This window comes from Mercenaria mercenaria, chromosome 3, assembly GCF_021730395.1.
Source record: "Mercenaria mercenaria strain notata chromosome 3, MADL_Memer_1, whole genome shotgun sequence".
NCBI lineage: Eukaryota > Metazoa > Mollusca > Bivalvia > Venerida > Veneridae > Mercenaria > Mercenaria mercenaria.
Window position 1 is genome coordinate 31,780,710 of NC_069363.1, and position 27,484 is coordinate 31,808,193.

Consider the following 27,484-nt stretch of genomic DNA (forward strand, 5'->3'; position numbering starts at 1 on the left):
TTTCCCAATTTCTTGTCAGTGTTAACACGACCGCCACCCGACGGTCGCACGAACGCAGTCGGTAACTTTCCGAACCCCTCGGTCGGCAATTGATCAAACATTTTTACAAATTAAAGACATAAGACTAACCACACTAGTCCAGTTCCCGAACAATGTTTTGGGAACGATCGGGTCGATCCGGTCAGCCCTGTGAATCTTGCATTAGCAGAATCTATGTGGCATAACTGAGATGTGTCAATAAAATTTGACTGTTTTAAAACCCCAAACTGATAAAAATGTGATGTATTCCTTGAAAATTTCTTTTTTCTTTGCCCATTTCTGCATGTGAGATATTCGTTTTGGTGTGCCTATGAAAACCAACGTCCAGCGTATACATCAATATTATGTATCATATACGTTTCATGTGCGTGCTATTTTCGATCTAATACATCACACGTGTGATATATATTCGGTCGAATCTTTCACTCGTGTTATATATTCGTTCTGTGACATATACGGCTCAACAAAGCTTGCAGTACAGTCTTAGCGGATTTGTCTCCATTTTTTTCCAAATATTTCACCCGGGATCATTTTTTCAGCTCAAATAACTCTTTTTTCAGAAATGATATTTTAATTATTGTTAGACTGTGTATTTTGATGCAGTTAACTACTAGGAAGTGCCTACTTGAAGTTTGTATTTTAGTTTCACTGCCTACAAGTAACACATGTAACTATAATAATCTGTAAATTGCTCTGCGGCTTTGGTAAATAGTGCAGGTAGTAAATAATGTCTTAGTATGTATTGTCATTCTTTATATTAAAAGGTCTACCTATAAATCAGTTAACTTTCATGTCCAGTGTTTCCGGTTTCTACATCAGTAATCTAATTGTTTGCGGACGACACATTTATTTTCATATTCTAAGGAGGGCTTTTAATCGTTACAACTTTTTGTAATAAATAGGGAGTAATTGTAAATGTTGATAAAACAAGAGGGCCATGAAGGTCCTGTATCGCTCACTTGACCTATTGACTAAAGATCATCAAGATAGTTTCATTAAGATATGGTCATAAATGTGGCCTCTAAAGTGTTTACTAACTTTTCCTTTGATTTGACCTGGTGACCTAGTTTTTGACCCCACATGACCCAGATTCGAACTTGACCTAAAGATCATCAAGATTAACATTCTGACTAAGTTTCATGAAGATACAGTCATAAATGCGGCCTCTAGAGAGTTAACCAGCTTTTCCTTTGATTTGACCCGGTGACCTAGTTTTTGACCCCACCTAACCCAGATTTGAACACGACCTATAGATCTTTAAGATTAACATTCTGACCAAGTTTCATTAAGATATGGTCATACGTGGCCTCTAGAGTGTTAACTAGCTTTTCCTTTGATTTGACCTGGTGACCTAGTTTTTGACCCTACATGACCTGGATTCAAACTGGACTTTGAGATCATCATGAGTAACATTCTGACCAAGTTTCATGAAGATACAGTCATTAATGTAGCCTCTACAGTGTTAACAAGCTTTTCCTTTGATTTGACCTGGTGACCTAGTTTTTAACCCAAGATGACCCAATATCAAACTCTTCCAAGATTTTATTAAGGGTAACATTCTGACCAAGTTTCATTAAGATTGGGTCAAAATTGTGACCTCTAGAGTGTTAACAAGCTTTTTCTTTGATTTGACCCGGTGACCTAGTTTTTTACCCCAGATGACCCAATATCGAACTCATCCAAGATTTTATTCAGGGTAACATTCTGACCAAGTTTCATTAAGATTGGGCCAAAATTGTGACCTCTAGAGTGTTAACAAGCTTTTCCTTTGATTTGACCTGGCGACCTAGCTTTTGACCCCAGATGACCCAATATCAAATTCGTCCAAGATTTTTATGAGGGTAACATTCTGACCAAGTTATATTAAGATTAGGCCAAAATTGTGACCTCTAGAGTGTTAACAGTCAAATTGTTGACGACGGACGGACGGACGACGGACACAGGGCGATCACAAAAGCTCACCTTGAGCACTTCGTGCTCAGGTGAGCTAAAAACAGTCGTTATGGTGTTTAAGTCTGGGAACAGATAATAGAATGTGGAATTGTATTATAACAATGAACAATTGGAACACACAGCCAGGCCCATTAAAAAGAATTACTAGCCTTGTGTTCTTAAATGACCTATAAACCACCAAAAACACCAAGAAAAGTAGGGGTCATGTATCGTCTAAGAGGGATTTTTTTTGTCTGACAGGTCAACATTATGGAATATCTTCCAAACTGACAGCTAAAATGTATGAATTTACACATGAGTGAAAAAGTTTGATTACGTTTCTATAAATGCAAAAATTCTCCATGAAAATGCTGCCAAAATGTTAAGTTGCACAGCTACTGCCAATATTATTACGCAAACGGATATTATTGCAACACACTGAACAAAATATGTGGATGAGCTTACATTTAAAATAGTGTTGGTAAGCCATCAATAATAATTATTATGTGCTTGAGAAATGCGCATTCACATGGTTTAGAGTTTATTGAAAAGCACGCTCATCAAAACTATTATTTTTCTTGCGCATTCTTCAAACTGAAAAGGAAAGGAATTTTCCACGTGATGTCCGACATTTTTTTCCTGCTCTTTGATTTCTTTCCTGATCTTATGGAAGTTATGTTTCTCTTTTGTGTTTTTAAAGTTGCCATTATTATGAGCCAGGCCAGACATTGAAAATAAAATTTCGAGATTTTGCAAATGAAAGGTTACGGCATACATTGCACTGACAAAAATCTATCACAAATACTCCGCGCCTGTGGGCGCGGAGAATGAAACGCAGCTGATGTGCCTTAACCCTAATAGTAATGTTTAAAAAATGGCATTTGCTTGGTATATTCTTAAAGTTGACCGTATTTCGCACTGTGTCGCAATTTTTAAGTTTTACCGTGCCGGTTTTTAAAAAAAAATTTGTATAATTTATGGAATTTCCTCTAGCTCAAGTAGAGACAAGTTCCAAAGTGATGGCCATTATCCAAAACATTTGCAGAGAATTCATTATACCATTAACTTTGATAAAAGAAACATCAAACTATTGGTAAACAATTATAAAACAAAAAAACTGTCCATATCATTTTTGATAGGGTGCCGCAAGTAAACGGATTTAATGAGACAGAATTCTAACTCCAACATTGAAAAAATTAAGGTCGAATCCTGCGGGTCTGTTATGAATTTTGCTCACTTCATTCAAAAATAACCTTGGGGCAGAAGTAAAACATACATACATTTCTTCTGCAATATGTAATCTAAAGAATGAAGGCAAAATAGAGAACTTTTACCGCATGTAACTCAGTATTTTTAAAGATGTGTAACTCTACCCCTTCTGTTTCAGATGTAAATTCACTTTGAACAGCAAGAAATCGCTTATCAAATGAAATTTTTCCACTCTTGTCCAATAAATCAATAATAAGTCATGAAAAAAGTAAAAACTTACTAGAAAAAAAAGGAAAATAAGTGAAAAATTTTTGGTCCCAGTGGCGCTTGAACCTACGCCCCCTGAAAATTGCAGTCAAGGTAGGTTTATGGTAGGAATTGAATACTCTTCAAAAAGGAGGTACTCTATTACGGGTCTAATACCTTAATTAAGGCGATACTGGCATGGCATGATACAATTCCTAGTATGCCAATATCGTTTGAAGGCACACACGCCTAAAAAAACAAAATTATTCCAGTGTAAAAAACACACATTGAAATAATGTATAAATAATTAAAATTACACCTACCTTTTTGTCTCATAAATAAATTATATTTATTTTACACCTGTAAGCGGAACGTTTTACTGTGCAATTCTTTGAATATCCAATACGTAGTTTATCCGGTAGTACAGTAGTTGCACTGTAATGGAAGATCAACATGAAGGGGTTAAACAAGGGTATAAAAGCAAGTTTTTAAAACGTATTGCAAGTAGTCGGCTTTGTATTGTAAAAATTCATCAATTTACATAATAATCGTTTACATGTGTTATCTTTATGTGACGATGTTTACTTATTCCAAAGTGAGTTTTTGTACACTGTTAGAATTTACAACCTGTAAATTAATAACAACGCGTAGTTGTAATCCAAAACAGATGTTTATCATGGGAAAATAAAGGCTTAAGTTCACAATATAATAATCTGTGACAGTCGAATTGGTTTAATAAAATCCAATAATAGCTTAGGGTTGGGATTCCACGTTACGTTGTTGATGGTATGGTAACACAACAGGGTACCAGTAATCTTTTGTTTACTTCCGGCTACTTCTCCATAAAAGCGTGAGTAAAAGTTTGATAGTGATTATTTGATCTTATTTATCAACTCTTGTAGGTGTCACTTTGGCTGGTTGTTCGACTCACTTATCTCTCATTGTAGATCCAAGTCTCTTCAGGTTCGATATAACTATATTGTCTACTATTGTAGATCAATGACGGGCTTCTGAATAACATAAACACACTGTTACACTTTGTTTTACGATTTGTGTGTTTTTTGTTTTGTTTTGTTTTTGTTTGTTTTTAGCTCATCTGAGCACGAAGTGCTCAAGGTGAGCTTTTGTGATCGCCCTGTGTCCGTCGTCCGTCGTCGTCAGTCGTCCGTCCGTCGTCAACAATTTGACTGTAAACACTCTAGAGGTCACAATTTTGGCCTAATCTTAATGAAACTTGGTCAGAGTATTACCCTCAATAAAATCTTGGACGAGTTCGATATTGGGTCATCTGAGGTTAAAAACTAGGTCACCAGGTCAAATCGAAGGAAAAGCTTGTTAACGCTCTAGAGGTCACAATTTTGACCCAACCTTCATGAAAATCGGTCAGAATGTTACCCTCAATAAAATCTTGGACGAGTTCCATATCGGGTCATCTGGAATCAAAAACTAGGTCACCAGGTCAAATCGAAGGAATAGCTTGTTAACACTCTAGAGGTCACAATTTCGGCCCAATCTTAATGAAAATTATTCAGAATGTTACCCACAATAAAATCTTGGACATGTTCGATATTTGGTCATCTAGGGTCATAAACTAGGTCACCAGGTCAAATCAAAGGACAAGAGGACCACCATGGTCCTGAATCGCTCACCTGTCCCCACATGACCCAGTTTTGAACTGAGACTGACGTCGTTTTTTCTATTATTTGACATAGTGACCTAGTTTTTGAGCTCATGTGACCCCGTTTTGACCTTGACCTAGATATCATCGAGATAAAAATTCTGACCAATTTTCATGAAGATCCATTGAAAAAATATGGCCTCTAAGAGAGGTCACAAGGTTTTTCTATTATTTGACCTAATGACCTAGTTTTTGAAGGCAGGTGATCCAGTTTGAACTTGACCTAGATATCATCAAGGTGAACATTCTCACCAATTTTCATGAAGATCTCATTAAAATTATGGCCTCCAGAGAGGTCACAAGGTTTTTTCTATTATTTGACCTAATGACCTAGTTTTTGAAGGCACGTGACCCAGTTTTGAAAATGACCTAGATATCATCAAGGTGAACATTCTCACCAATTTTCATGCAGATCTCGTGAAAAGTATGGCCTCTAGAGAGGTCACAATGTTTTTCTATTTTTAGACCTACTGAACTAGTTTTTGACCGCATGTGACCCACTTTCAAACTTGAACTAGATACCATCAAAGTGAACATTCAGACCAACTTTCATGAAGATCCATTGAAAAATATTGCCTCTAGAGAGGTCACAAGGTTTTTCTATTTTTAGACCTACTGACCTAGTTTTGGACCGCTCGTGACCCAGTTTTGAACTTGATCTAAAATTCATCAAGATGAACATTCTGACCAAATTTCATGAAGATCCATTGAAAAATATGGCCTCTAGAGAGGTCACAAGGTCTTTCTATTTTTAGACCTACTGACCTAGTTTTTACTCGCACATAACCCAGTTTCGAACTTGACCTAGATATCATCAAGATGAACATTCTGACGAACTTTCATAAAGATCCCATGAAAAATGTGACCTCTAGAGTGGTCACAAGCAGAAGTTTACGGACAGACGCACACACGCACGGATGAACGGACGCCATGCGCACGTAACCTACTTTCGAACTCGACCTAGATATCATCAAGATGAACATTCAGACCATCTTTTATGAAGATCCATTGAAAAATATGGCCTCGAGAGGTCACTAGGTTTTTCTATTTTTAGACCTACTGACCTAGTTTTTAACCGCACGTGACCCAGTTTTGAACTTGACCTAGATATCATCAAGTTGAACATTCTGACCAATTTTCATGAAGATCCATTGAAAAATATGGCCTCTAGAGAGGTCACAAGGATTTTCTATTTTAAGACCTACTGACCTAGTTTTGGACCGCACTTGACCCAGTTTCAAACTTGACATAGGTATCATCAAGATAAACATTCTGACGAACTTTCATATAGATCCCATGAAAAATGTGACCTCTAGAGTGGTCACAAGCAAAAGTTTACGGACGCACGCACGGACGACGGACGACGGACGCCACACGATCACAAAAGCTCACCTTGTCACTTTGTGACTGGTGAGCTAAAAAGCTTGTTAAAGCTCTAGAGGTCACAATTTTGACCCAACCTTCATGAAAATTGGTCAGGATGTTACCCTCAATAAAATCTTGGATGATTTTGATATCGGGTCATCTGGGGTCAAAAACTAGGTCACCAGGTCAAATCAAAGGAATAGCTTGTTAACACTGTAGAGGCCACATTTATGACTGTATCTTCATGAAAATTGGACAGAATGTTAATCTTGATGATCTAAATGATCAGTTTGAATTTGGGTCATGTACGAGCAAAAACTAGGTCACCAGGTTAAATGAAAGGAAAGGCTAGTTAACACTGTAGAGGCCACATTTATGACCATATCTTAATGAAACTTGGTCAGAATGTTAATCTTGATGATCTATAGGTCAGGTTAAAATCTTGGTCAGATGTGGTCAAAAACCAGGTCACTAGGTCAAATCAAAGGAAAAGCTTGTTAACACTCTAGAGGCCACATTTATGACTGTATCTTCATGAAACTTAGTCAGAATGTTAATCTTGATGATCTTTAGGTCAGGTTCGAAACTAGGTCACCAGGTCAAATCAAAGGAAAAGCTAGTTAACACTTCAGAGGCCACATTTATGACTATATCTTAATGGAACTTGGTCAGAATGTTAATCATGATGATCTTTAGGTCAATAGGTCAGGTGAGCGATACAGGGCCTTCATGGCCCTCTTGCTTTTTTTTTTTTTTTTTTTTTTTTTTTTTTTTTTTGGGGGGGGGGGGGGGGGGGGGGACAGTTACACTGTGATTACTAGTGGGTTCCATTAATTTATGACTAGTCTATGCTGTTACGTTTATTAAGCATAAAATGCAATTTCCTCTTGATAATTCTGCGAGAAAATAGAATATATAAGAAAACATGTCGTTTTAAAAGGTAATCGAAGATTTTTTTGTCAAGACTTCTGTCGTGTGTATGTTCAAAGACACATTTTTACGCATTTGCAAAGTAAATGGAAAAGGAAATTTCTATATTGCCCTCTCTCCATAGACATTTTTAATTTATTGCTTCTTTTATGAAAGCTTGTGATATTTTAAAGTGATTTTTTAGTATAACAAACAGCTGTTTGTAAAATACATACTATAGACTATAGTAAACCTCGTCATTTATGGTGTAAAGCAGTACGTAGAAAATAGTTTGCTACATTTTCAATAATCGAAATGAGAAAAATGATGCTTTTTTACGGTTTTAACAACATAAAAGTCCGTATCTACAAAATCTTTATTAATCCGGCACCAACAACTCATTCAAGTATACATTCGATAAATGCATAATACACATAGGTGTACTGTTATTATAGTTTATATGTTTCAAGGGTCGAAACAGATACACGATACAGTGGAATGTGTTATATTCAAAAACAAACGATACATGGGGAATTTAATAAGTACTATTGAAAATGTCCGGAAAATGATTGAAATAGACATTGATTGAAAATATATGCAAAACTTAAACAGATTAATGTCACCAAATAAATGATCACGATGATGTAATGTAATGTATGCATTTGATGGTTAACATGTAGAAACGATATCTAGACATCCACTCCATAAAATTAGCGATTTCTGTGGGTGTTTAGTTGCAAACCTGTGCGGGAATATATTTTTGACTTCTATCCCATGTCAGTAGAGCTTCTAGTTTTAGCGGTACTCTCCCCTGTGAGTTTATATAATTTCAGAAACAGACTATTCTTTCAGAATGAAACAATTTTGACACACAAATGTAAATATTTGTATACAATAATAAACATATATATTATTACAAGTTCGGTTTAGATTAACAAATTTACTTGTTTTTTTTGGGTTGTTTTTTTTTTGGGGGGGGGGGGGGGGGGGGGGGGGGGGGTTAACGCTAATTTGACCTATAAACACCCAGGTTACAAGCTTTTTTCGGTTTATAACAATTTGCCTCGCATTAAAATCAGAATAGGACTGGGAAATCAAACATCAAAACCCATCTTAATATGAATACGACAAAAAAAAACACGGACATCTTAAGATTACAGCTATGCTTCTTACTAGTTTTAGACTTCTTCTATCAAATTACATCTTGTAATCCCAGCTGATGGCACGTGCATTTCGGAAAATTTACTTTCTTTCGGCCTTTAAAAACAGTTAAGAATGATAATCAGCCATCTTTGTATCTGGAATACAGTTACCTGAAAGTTTTTACTCGGAACAGATTGACTACATTGTTTAGGAAAACAACAAGATATCTTTATAAACTTGAATACAATCTTACTCGGATCAATCTGAATTGCTAGGTTAACCCACAGCTTAAACATTTTCTAACGCTACAAACTCATCACGTAACGAGTCCTCTTTCAGCCACAAGGGTTGCCTGTTAGCAAAAAAAAAATCAACCTTTCCACTTTCAACAGGCATTGGCTTTGTCCTTAAAGAAGCAACTCTTATAAAATAGTCAAAACTTGATATGTTTCATGTGGTGTCTTAAGTGCTTCCAGGTTTTAAGCTTTTCATTTACCTGGAATCGTTTTCTTTTAAGCTTCACATATCCATCGCATCTGACCTTTTACAATAATTGGACGCTAGACACATGACTATACATTGATTTTTATTTGGATGGAGTCGCTAGATCTGTAAGTCTATCGGATGTTTGTCTATGTGGTTCATCTGTCAGACTTTCCTACTTCTGATGCTATTAGTGATGATCTGAAATTAAAGGAAACTTTTACCAAATCAATTCTGATTTATACTGTTGCAAATGTTCATACTTTCAACAAGTAGTTTTTTGCAAGAATTTAATTTAACTTCAAATGGTAACTCGAATTGTGAATATATTATTTCCCATGTTCCTGGATTCGATAAGGGCAAAAATTCTCTTTGAAATTTTTTTATGAATGTGGTTTGTCCGGTATAGAAGTTCAGTATTATTATTAATAATATAATGTTATTAATCAAGCAATTTCATATTGGCCTTGTTATTTGTCCAAGGGTAGTCGTATTGGCCCGAGGCCGTACTGATAGAAGAAAGTCGTTTGTGCGCTAAATTTTTCTGGAATAAATCTGTAAAAGTGAGGCCGGATATATAATATATAAATATACTAATGATGTCTTATTTAAATATATATATATATATATATTTTTTTTTTTTTTGGTTCGCATATATTTTACTATTTAGAAATTCATAATTTTGAAAGATAAATAGCTCTTTTATCAAATTCCAAACATGTGGTTATTCTAAGTAACTTACAATATCTATTTGATGTCATTTCATGCACATATTCTAGTAGTTGTTTAATACTATGTTAATCATACATTAATTAATACAATTGTATGAACCATTAACAATAATTGTTATAAAATAAAGATCAGTAACGCACCGCATTCTTTGAAACCGTCACCAGTGTTGTTTTCTTTTCTTATCACAGTATAATCAAGAAATGTTTTATTTTCGGACGAGCGTAGCGAGGGAGAAAATAATATTATTTTCCTTGACAACTGCTAGAATTTCTGACAGGAAACACTTGCATTTTACACAATACCGAATAAGCGAAAGTACCGTTGTAATCTCCGAAGACGTACATCCCGCTCAGTCATACTTGGTTATTAAATTCAAACATGTTGGATGACTTTTTTTTATCAAAATGTGAAAAAAAATGTAATCTATAACTCTGATGTAAAACAAAATGGCGTCATTTAAAAATCAAACGGAAGTGGCTTCTCCGTATTGGCCCTCTCTTTTGAACCAATCAAAATGCTTGAATTCCGTATTGGCCCTGTTTTTCCGTATTGGCCCTGTTTTTCTCATATTGGCTCAGTTATGTTTTGTATTAGCTCTGTCTGTTTCATATGATGTTTGCAATTGATCTAATACAGTGTGTAATATTGTAAAGTTGAATAATAATAAATAGTTCAATTACACAAAGTACTTGTATTTTCAAATGCATTATACAGTATCTGATTAGATTAGAGTGGTCTAGTACTAGTCTATTTATTCTTTATTATAATTCATATCGTATCTATGGTTTTTAGTAAACGTGACAGTCATTTTGGTATAAGTTCACTCAAGAAACGATAAAAAACATTACGTAAAGATTTCACTGCAATTTGGCATGTTAGCATGTTAACTGGTCAGTGTAACAGCTAAATTCTTTCAGAAAAAAAGTTATAATACCTGTAAAAAAAATCAAATTTCCCAGTAGAATGATGTGGTCTGACATATAATAGGGAAATCAAAAGTAACTTTAATCTAGTTTACATAGATTTCTATTTGTTTCAGTTTTTAAAATATCTGATGGGTAGAGAAAGGGTGAAGAAGCAAAATATCCTGTATAACTAGAAGACAGTGGGTCTGTTTTCTTCTCTCTCCAGAATTTTTTTTAATGCTCTGGAATCTGAATTCTAAGCTTTAAAACATGTATGCTTGCAGTTTTTAGGAACAATGGTGCGTTGGGTGCACCCCTGACTCAGATGGTGTATATGTGCCTATGTATACTAAGATGTAGCAGGGTGGGGAAGACTACTCGAGGGGGGACCCAATCCTGCAATATTTTTGTATTTTAAAGACGAAATCCTACATTCTGCTGACTTTTAAGAGAAAGTAATTTCTGTCATTAACAGAAGTTTCACAAGATTATTGTTTCACTGGAGAAAAGTCTGTATTTCAAATGAAATTTTTATTATTAAACAAAGAAAAAAATACAAAACAATGAAGGGTGCTGGTGATGTTGGAGTGCTTATCGCCTTGAGTTCTGTTTTGGTCTACAGTGAGATGTCTTCGGCTACGGCCAGTTCTTGATGAGACCAAGTCTGTAGATTATTTTCAATTTTATTTCCTACAACAACAAATGATAGATGCCGGAGTTCATAATTTACAGTTCTGAAGTTAATGAAATTTTAAACAAAGTTTTTAATCAGTTCATCTGTGTGTATTTTAAAGAGTTAAATTATAGATATTGTTATTCACATTTTTTGGTATGTTGTGTTTGAGAGATATTCTTAACAAGAGCTGTCCTTGCCAAAGCTCGACTATTCGAATTGTTGTCCCAGAAGCAGGAATCTTACCTTAAATGTTAAAATATCAATAGAGTTTCAATCCAGTATCTGCATTGGTTCTGGAGATAGGAACTTGCACGCAAAACTTTAACCAGGATTTTCTAAGTCCAAAAGGGGGCATAATTTAGCCAAAATGCTTGTCAGTGTTATGGGACTTGATGGGACCGCCTCGTTTTTTAACCCTGAAGACACATTTGAAGTTTCAAATCAATATCTGCATTAGTTTTGGAGATAGTAACTTGCACGCAAAACTTTAATCAGGGTTTTCTACGTCAAAAAGGGGGGCATAATTTGGCCAAAATACATGTCAGAGTTATGGTACTTAATCCTGTGAGGTTGGTTTTTGACATAGAAAAAGAAAAAGTAAGTTATATGCCTTTAAATAATAGCTATATGTACTTGCATGCAAAACTTTACCCAAGGTGTGACACCGGCGCCGACGCCAAGGTGAGTAGACTTGCTAGACTATTCGAAAAGTCGAGCTAATAAGATGGTTATCTTATTTTGAAAAAGTGTTGTATTATTTCTGTATGAGGTGGGTACGGGGGTCCTCCCCCATAAAATTTTGCAATTTGTGCATCCTAAATCCTGAATTCTAAGAGGATTTTAACATTGATTATGTTTGTGATTATTTTAGGTTTAAGTTATATATTGTCAACAAAACTTGGAAAAAAAGGTATTTTAAGTAGAAAATTTATTAGGGTGCAAGATCCTTGTAGGCAGTATTATTGCAGATGGTTCTGAATATTTCAACAGCCAAATGCTGAATTCTAGTTAGCTTTTAGGATATAATTATCAGTATGGTCTTATAAATAAGAAGGAATATATATTTGATACTCAAAAGATGGTACCCCAACCCCCACCTCCCTACTCTTATGTATACAGTATAGATTACTGTTCATATACTGGAATTATCAGTATAACATATTGCAGTCACAATTACACTACTGAGAATCAATGTGGCTTTCTTCTTCAGCAGTGTCCAATATTTAAATGTTGATAGAAATGCTGCTCAGAAAAAATGTTATGTTATGATATATACTAACCTTAATATGTAACAAGAGATCACAGAGTGATCTTGGCGCCCACCAATGTGCCATTTTTGAGTGTTCCAAATTTCAAGACTTACTGACTAGCTCAAGGTCAAATTTCATTTCCGTACACAACACTGTGCAGGTGGTCCAAATTTGAAAGCTGTAGCTTGAGAAATGTGAAAGTAGGTCACTAGATTAATCTTAAGGTCAAAGTTTAATTCGGTACACAAAACTATACAAGTGGTCCAAATTTGAAGGCTGTAGCTTGAGAAATGTGAAAGTAGGTCACTAAGTCAAAATCAAGGTCAAATTTCACTTCAGAAACAAATCTATGCATGTAGTCCAAAATTGAAGCCTGTACCTTTAAAAATGTGAAAGTAGGTCACTAGGTCAATGTCAAGGTCAAAGTTTGTTTCGGTACACAATCCTATTCATGTGGTCTAAATTTGAAGCCTGTAGCTACAGAAATGTGAAAGCAGGTCACTAGGTCAATCTTAAGGTCAAAGTTCATTTCGGTACACAAAACTACGCAAGTGGTCCAAATTTGAAGGCTGTAGCTTGAGAAATGTGAAAGTAGGTCACTAGGTCAAAATCAAGGTCAAATTTTATTTTGGAATACAGAACTATGCATGTGGTCCAAATTTGAAGCCTTTACCTTCAAAAATGTGAAAGTAGGTCACTAGGTCAATGTAAAGGTTAAAGTTTGTTTCGGTACATAAAACCATGCATGTGGTCCAAATTTGAAGGCTGTGGCTTGAGAAATGTGAAAGTAGGTCACTGGGTCAAAATCAAGGTCAAATTTCATTTCGGAACACGAAATTATGCATGTGGTCCAAATTTGAAGCCTGTACCTTCAAAAATGTGAAAGTAGGTCACTAGGTCAATGTCAAGGTCAAAGTTTATTTCAGTGCACAAAACTATGCATGTGGTCCAAATTTGAAGGTTGTAGCTATAGAAATGTGAAAGTAGGTCACTAGGTCAAAATCAAGGTCAACTCATGTCAAGGTTCATCTTGCCACTCAAAACCATACATGTGGTCCAAATTTGAATGTTGTAGGTTATTGACAAGAAGTTTTTAAAAGCTTTTCCCTATATAAGTCTATATGAACCATGTGACCCCAGGGCGGGGCCATATTTGACCCTAGGGGGTTAATTTTAACAAACTTGGTAGAGAACCACCAGGCGATGCTACATTACAATATCAAAGCCCTAGGCTTTGTGGTTTGGACAAGAAGATTTTCAAAGTTTTTCCCTATATAAGTCTATGTAAACCATGTGACCCCCGGGGCGGGCCATATTTGACCCTAGGGGGATAATTTGAACAATCTTAGTAGAAGACCACTAGATGATGTCACATACAAAATATCAAAGCCCTAGGCCCTGTGGTTTTGGACAAGAGGTTTTTCAAAGTTTTTCCCTATATAAGTCTATATAAACCATGTGACCCCCGGGGCGGGGGCCATATTAGACCCCAGGGAAATAATTTCAATCATCTTGGTAGAGGACTACTAGATGATGCTTCATACCAAATATCAAAGCCCTAGGCTCTGTGGTTTTGGGCAAGAAGATTTTCAAAGTTTTTCCCTATATAAATCTATGTAAATTATAGAAATAAACAAAGGGCCATAACTTACTAAAAATTTATTGAACCAGTCTGATTTTCAGGGGGACACAACTAGGGTACCAATACATCATTCTGACAAAGTTTGGTCAAAATCCCCCTGGTAGTTTCTGAGGAGATGCGATAACGAGAAATTGTTAACGGAAGGACGGACGGACGGACGGACGGACGGAAGGACGCCGGACCACGGACGCAGAGTGATTTGAATAGCCCACCATCTGATGATGGTGGGCTAATTATAGAATATTAAATCTAGAAGCAGTTTCGAAACAAAAAATATGGCTTTCAGAGTAATGGAAATATTTTTGTGCCCCCACTATGAGTGGTGGGGGCAAATAGATTTAGTCTTGTCTGTGCATCCGTCCGTGGATGCATTCGTCCGTCCGAAAAAAGTTTGTGACGCACCTAGCTCGAAAAGTACTTGATACAAATTGATGAAACCTTGCATGAGTCTTTATCATGATATGAACTTGCGCATCTCCTATTTTTCGTCTGGCTCCTCCCCCTATTTCCAGAGTTATGGCCCCTGAAATACTCAAAATGCACATGTTTACCTTCTGACACCCCTAGCTCAAAAAGTATTTGATATAAATTGATGAATACTTGCAGGAGTCTTTATCATGATATGAATTTGCGACCCTCCTACTTTTCGTTTGGCTCCACCCCCTATTTCCAAAGTTATGGCCCCTGAAATAGTCAAAAATGCACATTTTCACCTAATGACGTGCCTAGCTCAAAAAGTATTTGATGTAAATTCATGAAACCTTGCAGGAGTCTAATTACAGAGTGATGGCCCTTGAAATAGCCAAAATAGTGGATTTTTGTCGAGCCCGCTTGCGGAAGCGAAGACATAGTTGTCCAAATGGCTGTTCGGTGTATGTGCGTGCGTGCGTGCGTGCGTCCGTCCGGATTTGTTTGTCCGGACCATAACTTTGTCATGCATGGAGCAATTTCGTTTATATTTGGCATGAATGTTAACCTCAGTGAGACGGAGTGTCATGCGCAAACCGCAGGTTCCTATCTCAAAGGTCAAGCTCATACTTGAAGGTCAAAGTTAAATTCAATAATGACTTTGTCCGGAGCATTTCCTCTTCATGCATGGAGGGATTTTGATGTTACTTGGCACAAATGTTCACATCCATGTGACGGAGTGTCATGCGCAAGAACCAGGACCCTAGGTCTAAGGTCAAGGTCACACTTAGAGGTCAAAGGTCAGATACAAGAATGACTGTCCGGAGTATTTCTTTTTCATGCATGGAGGGATTTTGATGTAACTTGGCACAATTGTTCACCATCATGAGACGGAGTGTCATGTTCAAGAACCTAGAATTACTTCCCTTTGTTGTTACTATAAATAGCTTATATTGTAACTTTTTTATTACTGGTCTTAGGGAAAAATCAAGACCACTTTTCTGTAGTACAATATGCATGTTACATCCAATTTTGAGGTGTATTTTGACCTATCTCTACTGGTAAGGATTTTTGTGTGGACTTAGATTTTTTTAAAGATTTACTTCCCTTTGTTGTTACTATAAATAACATTTATTGTAACTTTTTGCAATCATTTTGTATTTGGCATAAATGTTTGCCTCAATGAGACAGGGTGTCATGTGCAACTCCTAGTCCTTTTGACAGCTGGCGGGCTCGACATCTTGCCCGTGGGCATCTAGTTTTGTTTGTGATGCTCATAGCTCAAAAATTATATGGCCTAGAGTAATGAATCCTTTATATAAAATGTTTTTTGAGGCTATACCCCTTTAAGACTGCAAACATTTAAATTATTGTCCAATATTTGTGACAAATGTACCAGTGGGGGCATACCCTGTGTCCTACTGACACAATCTAGTTTTTTTTAAATCTGACTTGGAGCCTGAATATTTTTTTCTGTGATCCCCGCGACAAACACACACACACACACGCACACATCTGCTACATCTATTAACTTTTATTGAATACTCACATTTTAACTAAAAAAATAATATAAAAAAATAAAAAAATACAACAAAACATTTCTGATTTTCACTATATTTTTAAAAGTTTCCATGGTGATATACTGTGTTTAAGCTCAGCTATTTGAAATTTTTCAAATAACAGAGCTTTTGTTGTCACCTTTTCATCGGTGTCGGCGGTATGCCCGCGTCACACACCTTTTGCATGTAATGTGGTATCTAAAAAAACCTACTAGGTCAAATGTTTTCAAATTTCATGTATGTCCGGTATCATATGAAGATCTCACAGGACAAATTTACATTACTCTAACTTATATCCTAACAAAATTATGTCACTTTTTACTTAAGACTTTTTGGTTAAAGTTTTGCATGTAAGCAGGTTATCAAAAAAAATCTATGTCAAATGCTTTCAAATTCCACACGTGTCTGCAATATCATAGGATAAGTTAAGTAAGTCTAGCGTTTATTTTATAAATAATGCCCCTTTTTAACTAGAAATTTTGTGAAAGTATTGCACATAATCAGGTTTCTAAAAATCTATTTAGCTGAATGCTTTCAAACTCACAGAGCAAGTTTCGTAACTCTTACATTTTGTCAAAATAATGCCCCATTTTAACAACATGGTTCACAGAAAGTACCTCACCAAAGGTTTTCAAAATCTACACATACCTTTGGAATGACCTCACATTTTGATAAAATTACTAGTATGCTGCTTTTTCATTTAGTCGTTTTGGGGTGATTGTTTCGATTGTATACCGTTAACAGGAACAATTGTACTGAATGCTTTCAGACTCTTCGCAAGTCTTCAGCATATTCTTAAACAGGCTCCATATCTCTGCCATTACAGCTCCCTTTTAAACAAAATGGTAAAGCTTTTGTATCAGTGGACATCTTCTGTTTTCTAAAACTATTGTTGGACAAATCATTGTAAAATATAAAAATTGGAATAAATGAGATAAAATGAGCTATTAAACATTCATTCCAATTATGTATTTGAAATCTATGGCGTTTGTGCAATTGCAAAATCTAGCGGCCATCTTGGATTTCTCTGAAGGCTGAATGATTTGAGACTATCATTTTTTTCTCAGATTACCACTTACACAATTGTTAACTTTCATGTACAAGGAAGCACTCTCGGGTACTGTAGTATTAAATTAATATAGTGGTCAGTGCCGTGTAAGATATAGTGTCATGATATTTTATAATGTCGGTTGTAAGTAATGCATATTATGTTATTGTATCTTCGTATTATTGTTTTATATATCAAAGATATAACAAATTGGTACAGTCCAGAAAGGAGTAATAAACATGTCAACATGTTTATATACATACCCATTGGAAAGATTGTTATATGCATAACAGTGGCGAAAAACCATTGCCGTGTCTTGCAGATAACAACACAATCATGTAATTGTAACACTATCCATTTTAATACCAGACTGCTATCTTATATATTCTACGCTATCTTTATATACCATGCGTGTAATATAGATACAATTAGTTCCATTAAAATAACAGTAAAAACTAGAAGATGCTTTTGTAGAAAAGCGCATGTCTCCCCCAATGCATAGTCGTATAGGCAAGTAGTCAATAGGGGACATGAGCGAAAGTAGTTATTGATTGGAAAGAGTTTTCTATGTTCAGCCCCCTGTGACCTTGACCCTTGATGGAGTGACCCCCCCCCCCCCATACCCACCCCCCAAAAAAAACAATAGGGGTCGTCTACTCTGAAAGTCCTATCACCCTGTGAAGTTCGAAGGTTCTAGGTCAAATGATTCTCAAGTTATTGACCGGAAATGGATTTCCATGTTCTGTCCGCTGCGACCTTGACCTTTAATAGAGTGACACCAAAATCAATAGGGGTCATCTACTCTGCTTGTCCAATCATCCTATTACGTTCAACATTCTGGGTCAAGTGGTTCTCAAGTTATTGATTGGAAAGAGTTTTCTATGTTCAGTCCCCTGTGACCTTGACCCTTGATAGAGTGACCCCAAAAACAATAGGGGTCGTCTACTCTGTAAGTCCAATCATCCTATGAAGTTTCAACATTCTGGGACAAGTGGTTCTTAAGTTACTGAGCGGAAATGGTTTTCCATGTTCAGGCCCCTGTGACCTTGACCTTTAATAGAGTGACCCCATAATCAATTGGGGTCATCTAATCTGCATGTCCAATCATCCGATGTGGTTTCAACATTCTGGGTCAAGTGGTTCTCAAGTTATTGATCGGAAATGGTTTTCCATGTTCAGGGCCCTGTGACCTTGACCTTTAACAGTGTGGCCCCAAAATCAATAGGGGTCATCTACTCTGCATGTCTAATCATCCTATGAAGTTTCAACGTTCTGGATCAAGTGGTTCTCAAGTTACTGACCGGAAATGTTTTCCATGTTCAGGCCCCTGTGACCTTGACCTTTAATAAAGTGACCCCATAATCAATAGGGGTCATTTACTCTGCATGTCCAATCATCCTATGAAGTTTCAACATTCTGGGTCAAGTGCTTCTCAAGTTATTGATTGGAAAGTGTTTTCTATGTTCAGCCCCTGTGACCTTGACCCTTGACGGAGTGACACCCCCCCCCAAAAAAAAAAAAAAAAACAAAAAAAAAGACAATAGGGGTCGTCTACTCTGTAAGTCCTACCACCCTATGAAGTTTGAAGGTTCTAGGTCAAATGATTCTCCAGTTATTGACCGGAAATTGATTTCCATGTTCTGTCCGCTGCGACCTTGACCTTTAACAGAGTGACCCCAAAATCAATAGGGGTCATCTACTCTGCATGTCCAAACATTCTGTGAAGTTTCAACATTCTGGGTCAAGTGATTCTCAAGTTACTAGCCATAAATGGTTTTCCATGTTCAGGCCCATGTGACCTTGACCTTTAATAGGGTGACCCCATAATCAATAGGGGTCATCTACTCTGCATGTCCAATCATCCTATGAAGTTTCAACGTTCTAGGTCAAGTGGTTCTCAAGTTATTGATCTGAAATGGTTTTCCATGTTCAGGCCCCTGTGACCTTGACCTTTAATAGAGTGACCCCAAAATCAATAGGGATCATCTACTCTGCATGATCAATCATCCATTGAGGTTTCAACATTCTGGGTCAAGTGGTTCTCAGATTATTGATCGGAAATGGTTTTCCATGTTCAGGCCCCTGTGACCTTGACCTTTGATGGAGTGACCCCAAAAACTATAGGGGTCGTCTACTCTATAAGCCCTGCCACCCTATAAAGTTTGAAGGTTCTAGGTCAAATGGTTCTCCAGTTATTGATCGGAAATGAAATGTGACGGACGGACGGACAGGGCAAAAACAATATGTCTCCCCCAGTGCGTCTAGTATATATAACTATTAAGATAATTATGTGTGCATACGAACGTATCAATGGCATGTATATGTAACTGTTCTCATTATCAGTTAGACGAGATTAATTTCATTTGATAAACAATGACTGAATGAGACGATAGACATATTTTAACTACTTTTCAGCTGATGTACACTTAAGCATACGTTGAAAAAGGACAAATGCTGTGAAAATTCAGGGGTAATTTTAACATTTCTTTACAACCTTACATTCGATTAAATTTCTAATATACAAACATATATTTAACTTCAAATAGAGTTTTATCAGAATAAGTTTACTGTGGAATTTCAACAATTAAAACATTTCTGCTACAAACAAAGTTCAATATCAGGGAAATAAATGTCGTATTTTCATTTGAAACGTTTTCATGAAACATTTACTCCATCCAGCTGTGTTCAAACACAAAGAAGGTTGCTTATTTCATTTGAGTGTTGTTTAAACTAACGTTTACCCAACATTTTAAACGCATTATGCAAGACGAGTTATGGTTCTTGTTTTACTATTTTGTTAAAGGCAATGCAAAAGTCTACCAAGTTACAAGACTGAATCTACCAAGCGACTATAGCGCTGAAAGTTTTAAGAAAATGTTACAAACAAAAACAACAATATGTGTCATCAGACCAACTAGAAATGATATATTCTGTAATTAATACCCATCACACGTACCAAAAGATTAAGATATCAAGGACATTTGTCTTTATGTGGCAAAAGTTAATGATATATATTTCAAGTCGCACTCTTACAAAGTCAAGAACGTAAAACAAACAAAAGTTTCTGGTCAAATAACGTTTTGTACTTCCTAGGTTTTCTGAACCATGATCTGAAGTAGGAAAATATGTAGGTGATTTTCAGACATTGTCAAACAAAGACTGCTTGCGTGTAAATACCGATATTATCACACATAAAATTTACATATCTGCATTTCAGGAAACTTTGGAGTCGTTGCCTGTCAAGTCCGGACACATCGGAATCTTTTTCTGCCAAGTAAAGAACTACTTTGCCTTCTGAGTTCGACAAAACGTAAGTGTCATGGCTTCAGAGTTAGAAATATTAGCGTACATGCTTCAGTATCAGAAAACATTAATGTCATTGCATCACCAGTATTGGCTAATAGCCGTGTAGATATGGAAACGTTGAAGTCCTCAATTCGGCTCGTTTCTAATTGATGCTGGGTAATAAGAGCTATATAGATCAGTTTATGCTGCTCCGTAAGTATATAGACAAATCAGCCATCTGGTAACGTGGAAGTATACTGGAAGTTTACAATATATGAATAACTGATTCTGTTTGACCTAGTCTTTTCATAAGAGGAAACGAAAGTTGCAACATCCCTCACGCCCCCTAACGCCAGCCTCAGTGGAATGAAAGTCAATTATAAAGTCATATTGGATAACTACATCCAAAACGACAAGAAATAACAACAATGAGCACGTTAGACTGTTGTTAGCAAAGTGTCAGTTATATCAACTAGAAAATCCTTCGGATGCATAGAACACAACAAAGAAAGTAAGCAGACTTGGTTTAATTGAGGCCGTTCATTAGAGGTTATGAAATGTGCAACACACTTCACGCATCCCCCCTCCCCCATCCCAAGTACCGGCTTAAGCGGAACTGTATTATAAAATTGAATTAACTTCACAATTTAGGAGACAAAAAATATAAAAACACTTAAGTCCAAGTACGGTGGGATTTTTCATAAACATTGGGATCGGCTTAGAGTATCGAGACTACTACTAAAACTTCCTGCGAGTAGATAAAAAGCGGTATATTTGATCATATTGCAAGTTAGAAGACAAATATAGATCCTGCTTTGAGCTTCAAACTGGACAATGGTAAATGTGTGTCTATGGGAGAACGAAAGAGGATGTTTGGTAGGAAGTCAGAATACAGGATAGCAAACAAAAAGTGCAAAATAAACGAGAGACGCAAAATGCACAGAGAACCGACAACGGAAGATCTGAGAGATAAAGGATACTGGTACTTGAGGTGTGCATCTTATAATGGAACACTTCGAAAATTAAATCATTGAAAGGTATGCATGAGAGTTTTAAAAATCATTTTGCTGTTGTAATGCCACGCTGACACAATTATAGGCCACATGTTGACTTTCCAGCATTTAACGGTGAATGAAAACCCCAGGTGCCCCTCCGAGTATTATTTCATGCTTGAGCTGACGGAGGGGCTGAACAACCGACCATCCGCAAGCAAACCGGAAGGCTGTCTCTGATGGTTTCTACAATTCAAACGAGGTTTCGAACTCACAACGGTGAGGGGCAAGTGATTCGAAGCTAGAAACATTAACCATTCGGCGAGGGCTTCAAAATCTTTAAAAGAGCATCTACTTTGACTGGAACATATGTCTGTTGTGTGTAATTGTAGCGATTTTCAAGCTTTTCACTGCGGAGGAAGAACCCAGGTGCCTCTGCGTCGCATTTCGAGCACGAGCATTTAGGTAGAATTTCCGAACCTCCATAAGCCAGCAGAATGGCTTCCTGGCATAAAAGAACTCTACACTCCCAATCGAAGTTTCGAAACCACAGCGGTGAGGGGCAATTTATTCAGATTCAGCGATAACCACTCGCCCAGGGAAGTTCCTACGAAAACATTATGTTACAAATTAGGGAGCACGTACATTGCACTTTTGAAGACTAACATTCATATATCAGTATGAAATTAAAAGTGGTTAAGAACAGAACAGAACAAACCGTATAGCGGGTTTATTCTGCGGGTTTTTATTTCTGCTTATTCTGCGGATCGAGGCTGTCACGCAGAAATAAATTCCACACATTTAAACTATCAGCAGAATTTTTTGACGCAGAAATAAACTTTGATATTTCGTTTAATATAATGACCCGTTATCTTTATCTCATGAGTTTTTCGTCTGCTGTCAAGTTATTCACACCGTATCGATTGTGGTTGATTGCTTTAAAGACCTGCTCTAGTCATACCTTTTAACCTTAAATTGTCACTGAAAAAGCATGAAAATCCTGACTATGAACTGTGACGCCTGTCAAAATAGAGTCTATTTTATATAAAATTCTATATAAGATACCTGTGGTTTTGCGTGCTAAGTGTGGTGCGTGGCCGTTAACTGTTGCCTATTGTAATCATGGGTTGCATACACACAATAGGATTTGAATAGCCGCGGAGCAAGGTTTTAAAAATTTGTTATTGTAGCAATCTATTGTCCGCGAATGAATGGTTACTGTTTCAGGCGTGTAATCTTTACAAGTGTATATCACAAAACACGCTAGATTTATGAAAAGTTTGACAAACGTTATATAAATTTTGGCCTGGACTGTGAACGGACTATGTACTTATTTTGCATTTGTATATATTTGTAAATAAATCGTTTTTTTTTTCTATCAGCAGTGTTACATTTTATGAAAATGTCTTTCAAAATGATTTACCGGTACTAGACCTACATTATTTATTTTTAACACTGATTTCTGATCATGCACGGTAATGAAAAGAAATCAGATTTAAACATAAATCAGCTGCGCCCGCAGAATTAACCCGCTATAAGGTATATTTTATTAGATTTATACATAGTACATAATCAATATAGAATCAGCATTTACATTACATATAGTATTACATCATATGTGACTGTATGAACTCGAATATAACATTTCTTTAAGCTGGTTACCATATATCTGTGAAAAAAACTGGGATATAATGCAATAAAAATAGTATCGGCGGAGTGCAGGAAACATCTCAAAAAGACCTGCAGCGGCAACACTTACGGCTTTCTAGTTGTCCGCTCGTATGATCCCAAAAGTCAGTCTACCAGTGTAAGACAGATGTCAGATGTCAACCATGTTAAGAGTTTCTCTCAGAACTTTTTTTCACTTAGCAGCATAGTTAAACGGAAAATGAGCACTTTATGTTTAAGTCAATAGATAATACGGAGAAAGTTGAAAACCTTTGAACCATCAAAGGACCTTCTGATAAGAAAGCAGATAAAGTTAGTTCTAAGGACACATAGAGGACGTAGAGAAGTTGCACATTTCATTCCCTCACTCAAACCTAAACTTCTACTATTTTGCTAGGTTATGTTCTTTGCTTCCTCTTAAAGGTTTTTTTTTTACATTTTTTTCAAATATAGTTTTAAGCAGCCACGTGGTTATCGCAACACTTTCCCCGTACTTGAGAATTTTGGTTTTATTAGTTTTGTTTCTTTGGAATAGCGAAGTCCAAATAACAGAGTAATATAGTTCCGCTTTAATTGTGTTCCGCTTCAGTCGTGCTAGATGGTGTGCGAGAGGATGCACATTTCTTTAAGGCACAATAAAAGACAAGTCAAGTCTGTTTACAAAATACAAATCTCAATGAATATAGAATTAACATGCGTTAAATGATCGTATGGCTTCTATATCTAATAACCATTTAGATGCCTATAAACATCATTGTGTACAACTTGTAAGAATTACGTCAATTTGTAGTATTGACTGATCAAATAATAAGATAATTTAATTAATGACATGAATAAATGTGTCGCATATTGGAAAACGTTAACACCTGCAGATTTGTTACTCTTTCTTTTCAGTAAAAACATGTATTATCAATTACAACTTACAACAGACATCCTCTACTTGTGATTAACACCGATGTGACAATCGATCTGTTTCCTTTTGTCGTTCGCAGCGGGCGATAACCGTGGTACCTACTGCCAAAGTTTAACTTTTTCAAACCGCGGGACATTCCTTCAGAAGGTATACATAAATATTGCAGAATTTCCACACCTAACGATGTTGTAGCTACCAGTATCAGTCGAGTCTCCAGAAGAGTGCAACATATTAAATAAAATACAATTATTTTAATTCACATTTAAATATAATACTGGTACTTAATCATTCGCAAATATAGAAATGAATGAGATATATCGGCTGCGTAAAAGCAAACATAATCATGCACGAACATATAGAATTTACAACGCGCAGGTGTTATTCAGTGAAATCAACAGATTAAATTTAATTTATTTATAGACATACATGTATTCCTTGTATCGTGATTTCTTTTTATCATATGTATCATACTTTATACCAGTAGTCTGTGAACATTTTGTGCGGTCCCAAAATAAACAAATTTATCAAATTCTACGACTTTCATATTTATGAAGACCTTATTAGCACTGACATTTAACGGCTACATTTCATCACTTTTCTTCATGGAGTTAATATAACCTTAAGTATAATCATTAAATGATTCATTTAGCGCGTGATCCGACAGGTTTTTGATCTTTTTACAGTAATGAGCAGAAGATTTAGATACTTTATAAAAGAGAATCCGTCATAGCGGTATAATGTACTTCCGCCATTTTGGAGAAAGCTTGTGAGACATAGCAACAATATCCAAGGGGGGGCGTTCCTTATCAGAAAAATCGGATCTATCCTATCGTTTTGTTGTGTTTGGTTCTGCCGAAGGATCTTCATATTATTTGATATGTTACTGAAAGAACGACTGGCTAAGTCTTTTGTCGAGATCATACAGATAACTGAGCCATTTATTGAAATTCATGTGGGCTCTTTTACTATAGTTGACTAGTTGGCAGCCACAAAATCAGTTGAAAGCTCGTTAAAGCCCCAGTTTAGGAGCTCGGTTAAAGTCTACATTGTAGAAAAACTTTTGTTTACGAAAATGGTAACAAAGTTGTGATTTTCCCATAGACTTTCGTTATGAAAACTTGTGTCAGGTCCAAATTGTTCAAATCAGCTTTGAAAAAGCATTCATGCTTCATATATAATAGTTTTTGTAGCCAAGATACACAAGGACTGGAGATAGGAGGAAATTTACGTTAAGCAATCAGTTAACAAAATAAAAAGTTTTTATCTATGTTGAATAGTATGTCATCGTCATCTGAGATTGACAGATTTGTTTCTGTCGACTTTGACGTCACACCGACACATATTCAGGAGTCACTAGTCTCACTAGTCACATATTCAGGAGTCACTAGTCACTAGTGATGAATGTGGAAAAACACGCGTTTTCTGGTCGGTGTGCAAAGATGAGTCTAGCCACAGGAATAGTTCAGGTAAGGTCGTGTCAAACAAAAGAAGATGAAAACAACAGAAAATGAAGATCGCTTCAGCACGAAATAAAGAAAGATCATTCGAAGAAGAAACGGGTAATATTATTAAAGAGATGATATAGATGATAGTTCCAAGAAGTGTAGCATTAGCCAGTTAGTCAATAGTAGGACAGCAGTGACTCCTATAGGTTACTACTTTTGGAAATACAACTTCAGTGTGTAAGTAGATGCGATAGGATGCGATAGGATGCGATAGGACCAATAACTCCCGTTTCAGAGAAAAATGCTATATCATTTGTCAAAAAGCATCTGGAGACAGTTACTTTAGTAACAAAATTCAGATGGAATACGACAAATAAGCTAGGATGCAGAATGAAGACGAACAAAAACTACTGGAGTTCCTCGTGTATTTGTGACGTTGAAAAATTTCCTGAAATGTTCAATGACGGACTGTTGGGTAACGGTATCGTAGAAGTATTAGAAACTCGAGAATAAGAAAGACATTATTTTATTTTGTACTTCTTGATTATCGTTTGAACAAAAATGTTAAATGAAAGTTTTCTGCGATCTATCAACTCGTGTGGATCAATAGCTTTATGATAATTTATAAACTCATTTTGTACTTCTTGATTATCGTTTGAACAAAAATGTTAAATGAAAGTTTTCTGCGATCTATCAACTCGTGTGGATCAATAGCTTTATGATAATTTATAAACTCATTTTGTACTTCTTGATTATCGTTTGAACAAAAATGTTATGCGATCTATCAACTCGTGTGGATCAATAGCTTTATGATAATTTATAAACTCATTTTGTACTTCTTGATTATCGTTTGAACAAAAATGTTAAATGAAAGTTTTCTGCGATCAATCAACTCGTGTGGATCAATAGCTTTATGATAATTTATAAACTCATTTCTATATTGAAAAAGACACGTAATATAGCTGATGTAAGTTTTACAAATATATGTACAATTGTTCAGTTGTTTTCCTTCCAGCATATCACGTAAATATACGATCTGTTAGAACAAAATGTTGACTGAAATAAAGGATTACTAATTATTCCTTCTCTTCAGAAGGAATATCTTAATTCAATAAGTCACACTTGACTGAGCTACTGATGCCGAAAGCTGTTGTAATTACAAGCTGGCCAATGAAACTCCGTGATCTTAGAAATAACCTCTGACGTTAAACTATTCTTTCTCAATTGAGGCGACTTACACAATACTAAACCTGAGGATGATTAATTGATTCTTTTATTTCCTCCTGAACATAACATAAATTATGTACATTCACTAGATAGACATATATCAGCAAATTCAAATGTAAACAACCAAATATTATCGTTACCTTCAAATGCATGGATAATATCTGAAAACAAACCCCATATTGTGACCCTCTAATTATGTGCAAGAATTCACACATCAAATCATAATACATTAACCAGGTCAATGTCTTATTGCCGTATTTACACTACTGAAAGAGGTAACAGATTTAATTTGTTGTTGGATTTAACAATTTATGTTAAATACCTAGCGTAAATATTTACCTGGTATTTTTTGGCAGTATAAAACAGACATTGCAACCAAAATTTTACAAGATGGTCATTTTATATTTATATAGATGTGCCCTAGAAGGAACTTTTGGTATGCTTTAACTTGTAGTACTATCGTGTTTACACATTTCTACAACTGTTTATTTTTGGTAAACCCCTCCAAAACAAACAAACCGAAAACGAAAGTTGAACATTTTCCGAAATTTTACTTCCGCTTTCATGTCGAAACAGCAGCTGTAATACAACTTTTAAATATAATCATCAAATACATACAGGTATGATATTTACTTGTTTTTGTTATTACTGTCATTTGCTCTCTCCAACCGTTTTAAATCCATGAATTACCACATATTTTGTCGGCCAGGTGTTGGTGCATATAGGTTGC

General features: G+C 36.0%; 1 long non-coding RNA gene across 3 annotated transcripts in view; it reads left to right on the top strand.

Moving 5' to 3' along the window:
* The first annotated feature begins 3,880 nt into the window (after positions 1-3,880).
* The window catches only part of LOC128555539 (uncharacterized), a 38,272-nt gene continuing 14,668 nt past the window's right edge, over positions 3,881-27,484 (top strand). The window contains exons 1-4 of one of the 3 annotated variants that reach the window (XR_008370142.1): positions 3,881-4,276; positions 19,640-19,694; positions 20,442-20,534; positions 24,064-24,229. This is a non-coding gene — a long non-coding RNA (uncharacterized LOC128555539). The remainder of the gene's footprint in view (positions 4,277-19,639; positions 19,695-20,441; positions 20,535-24,063; positions 24,230-27,484) is intronic. The other 2 variants (XR_008370143.1, XR_008370141.1) reach the window with 2 other exon arrangements.